Here is a 4,807-nt window from a genome sequence, read left to right as displayed (position 1 = left end):
TGATGCTTAAACAAAAAAAATTATCATTTAAGAATTTAATTTTTTTATGCAATATCTAAAGTATATAATATATAATTTATTAACATTTAACACAATCCAAGTTACATCTAGATAATGGGTAAGTGAGCAACAAGCTGCGCTGCTATCCTCTTTTGGATCGCAAAAATTTAATGAAATTTTTGTTAAGAACTGTTAATGAAAATAAATTTTTCCAAGCTGGCCTGGGCTCTGCCCCTTAGACCTTGCTAGGGGCTGTTGCCCCTAGACCCTGCCAGGGGCACTGCCCCCGGACCCTCATAGCTAGGGGTTTCACTAACTTATAAGTATGATATAGTTAGAAGTAGTTATTGATACTATAATTGTTACACAATTATTCGTTCACAGCTAAGGAGGGGTATTACTGTAAACTCAGCAAGGAACAAGATACATGTGAGTTTCTAGCCCCATTTCCTTGTTAAGTTTTCAGGGCTGTGTGCATACTCAATATGCTTAGTTAATACACTTACCTTAAGTGGTAAAGTGTATGATATGTGAATGTGTATGAATGATATATGTAAGAGGTTAAGGGTATGCATGAAAGTAAATAATAAATGTATGTGTAAAAAATGTATGTATGGTTGTATTGAAAAAATGGATCAGACCCTACTAATATCTGAGATAGAAGGGACCAGACCCCAATAATATCTGAGATAGAAGGGACCATACCCTAATAATATCTGAGATAGAAGGAGACCAGACCCTACTAATATCTAAGATGGTAAAGATAGTTATGCATGTAGTATGAAAGTAAGAGAGTATGTAAGTATGAAAGTATGAAAGAATGTATGTATGAATGAATGTATGTATGAAAGAAAGGTAAACAAGTAAAGTATATAATATGTATCTTCGGATGTGTATATGTAAGTGAGTGTATGAAATGTATGTTACCTGATTAACTAGAACTCACTCAGCGTAGCTGACTTTTAGTATGCACGCATGTGAATATGCTAAAGCAGCTAGCTTGAATGAAGACACATGACATTGGACTGAAGATACTGGCATCTTGAGAAGAATGTTATGTTGTCATATTTAATTATGTTTTTATTTTGAAAGAAAAATTTGAATGATGTTAAGACGAATTTGAAAGGTAATGTAATATATGGTTGACATATTATTTTCCATGAAAAGTTTTAATTAAATTTGATATGTAGAACCACGTTTATGAGTAAATCCAACGCCAAAGTAGGGCACCGGGACCGGGTCCTTACACTCTCCTCCACTCCTCCCACTACTGACCCCTTCCTTTTTGTCCATCTCCTCCGCCACTCCTTCCCCCACGTTGTCATCCTCTACTCATGCAGTCCCTTCTTTGTCGTTGTCCTTTCCCCAATGGCTAGACCAAGCTCACCTGACCAGTTTTTCGGCCAGTTCTTAGGTCCTCCTCACCGTCCGACGACCTCCCTCTTCTCCTCCGACTAGGTACTTCTTTTTTGCTTCTTGATGTTGCTTCTTTTTTGTTTCTTGTTAGACCTAATTTAGCTTGTTAGACCTAATTTTGCTTCCCCCACAGTTACATATTTTCAGTTTATGCAGAAAGTATCAACTTATCAAAACAAACAGTCTTGTATTTTCAGCCTGCAGAGCTTTAGACCACATCTTCAGTTGCAGACATGAAAACAAATGAAATCAGCTTGTAGACAGTTTGTGTCTGCAAAAACAAACAACACCTAAGTAAGAGGTTTATTGTTATCATTCGATGCATATGTGTGCTTAGGATTGTTTGATGAGTTTTATTATTTCACAGTTTCTTTGGTGATTGTCTGTCATATAATAGGATTATGTTAGGTCATCTACTGTGTGTTTTTGACTAGTTTATGACTGATTTGCAATAAAACCATAGGAACAATATTAATAAAATCAAGTAGACCTAAGTGTGTTGCTAATCTAAATAGCTGTAAGGTGATAGATTATATGATAAGTCTTGGTTGTTTAAATTGCTAGATTTAGTTCTTCGTAAGGAGTCCGTCTAGGTTTGGTTTATCAGCTTTGTTATCTAGTCGAGTGAATGCTTTAAACTACCTTTGATTTCCGCGCAGTAAGATAGGATTTTTTATAGATGTACTTGTCACAAAATAAATTAGCGACCGTAAGCAAGTCTAATTAAAACCGGTAATTTTAGTAGCTTATTAGGATTCCATAGATGTCTTCTTAACAATGGTCATGTTCAGTTTCCCATTAAGTGAATCATTTAAGATCTCAATTTCATAATTTAGTATTTTCCAACCATTTGATAATTGATGCATTATGGATTCTAGCCTATGTGGTTTTTTGTCATCATTTGAATTAGGTCCAAGTTCTAAGTCGAGTCGTCTTTAGTTTATTAATTATATTTAATATTAGTTTAATATTATTATTTTAGTAAAAACCCCTCATAATAATATAAATAAATAGTCGTGTCTTTAGTTAAGTCTAATTTAGCTAGTTTACGTAATTTAAAGAGTTTGTGGATTCGATATCCAGACTTACTAAACAGTATTAGAGTCGACCGGTACACTTGCCGGTTAGTAGTTTTAGTTAAGTTTAAGAGTCTAAAATTTATTACTTAGTGTCTAGATTAGCGTGTTTTTATATAACCACTTTTAGCACATCTGAAAGATTAGGAATTCCGTTCGTTTGTATTTGTATCGTTTGTTTTTGTGTCAGTTCATGTAATATACTTTATCACTAAGACTAGTAGTTTGTATAATATTCCAGTTGTTGTAAGAAATTCTATCTATCGGTATATAAATAAAAATAGTTGGTTCTAAATCTATTCTTTATAGTTATAGATGTCGAACAAAAATAATCCTTCGCAAACCAAGAAGCTTCTAATGCAAGAAGCAATCGAGCTAGAACCGAACCTGCTCAAGAAGTACCTGAGCAACTAATAATAAAAATGCAAAAGATGATAACTCAGCAATCAATGAAAGCATGATCATTGGTAAAAGTGAAATCTGACAAACCCACAAGACGGTACAATCTAATAAAACCTTTATATCTAAATCTCTACCGAACCCTACCCACCAAGGCGAAGAAAGCTATCATGGACTGAATACTGGTGAAAACTTTAACCAAAGTTTCAAAAAGAAACTTAGAGTCGAAGGTTGTCTTTTAAGAATTTCAAGACTTATGGAACCAAAGAATTTTAAGGCGACAAGGGCGCCATAGTCGTAATGATGGCTATAGGAGACATAGTCAATTATGATTATAAGCAAACGTATTGAGAAGGAAAATAGTCAGTACACGTCTCAAATATTTGAAGGTGAAGCATTAGAGTGGTGGAACGCTCTGATTATGTCAAAGGGAAGAGAATCCAGGTATCAGTTAGCATCGGAAGAGTTTAAAGAGTTAGTGCTTTAGAAGTTTTATCCGATGCGTGAGACAAACAGGATTCAAACTAAGTGTTCTTAAACCACAAGGTGGTCAGAACTAATTTGAAAGACTACAATACTAAGTTTTAAGAGTATTGTAGACTTGTGCCTTAGTTGGTAACACCTGAATCAAGCAAGGTAACCCGTTATATTTGGGGTTTGCCTAGGAAGATACGAGACATGATGAGGTCTCACTTGCCCCAAACTGCCGATTCCGCTATGGAACTAGCTGGTTATTTGAGGAATGGTCTCTTCCGAAACAAGCAAGAAGATAAGAAAACTGATACAACAAGCGGTAAGATGGGTAAATGAAATACTCGTTTTAATGGAAAATGAATTGATCAAAGGAAAGGCAGACTCAATCCTAACTATCCGCTATGTAGGATTTGTAAGAGACATCACAAGGGTTGATGTCACTTTGCCACATCTACGTCAGCAGTATGTGATTCATGCAACAAGACAGGGCATGTTGCAGCTGATTGTTGGTTGAAATCGATGACTTGCTTGAACTACAAGGAAACTGGGCATCTCAGTTTTGAATTTCCATAGAAGAAGAATGTTGTTGTCGGTGGAGGTGCTGGAGGAAGCGGCACCAAGAACGAAACCAAGAAAAGAAATGCTCGAGTCTTCGTACACGACACCAAAAAGGCTGCGGACATACCGAACACTATTACCTGTACATTCTTAGTTAATTAAGTTTATGCTAGAGTTATATTTGATTCAGGTGCAAATCAAAGTTTTATATGTTGTCCATTAAACCAAACTTTGACGATATTGAATAAAACTATAAACGTCGAGACAGCCAATGGCAAGGTAGTTAAAATTTCCGAAACCTTAGAATACGAAAATATTTTTTTAGCAGCCATACATGTTAAATTATTACCCATGGCATTAGCTGGTTTTGACATAGTTCCAGGTATGAACTAGTTATCCGATAACCATGCCCGATGTATATAAATTTATGCATCTTTTTAGCATCAAATAATCTCTAAAACTACAACTTCTATAAAATAATGTAGTTAAAATAGCTACTTATCATGTTAAAATGTATTTTTAGGTAAAACCAAGCCTCAAACAAAGAAACAAACGAAGATCCAAAGAAAAATCAAAGAAAACCCAAGAAAATAGTGTTTAAAAGAGAAACTCATGACAAAGTAAAAGAAGATTATGTAATGGCTCGATTTCGAGATTTCAAATATCGAATAGGAGAAATATGCAATCTATGTGTTAAAATTTATTTATCATTGTGATTATGTTCTTGTTTAGTTTACATTGTATGAATTACAGTTAATTTTTTTTTTTAAATTACCCATAACATTTGGTTCTAGATCCGCCACTATACAATACTAACCATTATTGAGAACTACTATCCGGGAGACAAACTTGTATGATTGTATTGAGAGGCGGACCTATATATT

Source organism: Bidens hawaiensis, unplaced genomic scaffold, assembly GCF_021521415.1.
Source record: "Bidens hawaiensis isolate Kalapana, Puna unplaced genomic scaffold, B.hawaiensis_p1.1 tig00032041_1, whole genome shotgun sequence".
Taxonomy (NCBI): domain Eukaryota; kingdom Viridiplantae; phylum Streptophyta; class Magnoliopsida; order Asterales; family Asteraceae; genus Bidens; species Bidens hawaiensis.
Note: the sequence above shows the minus strand (reverse complement) of the source record.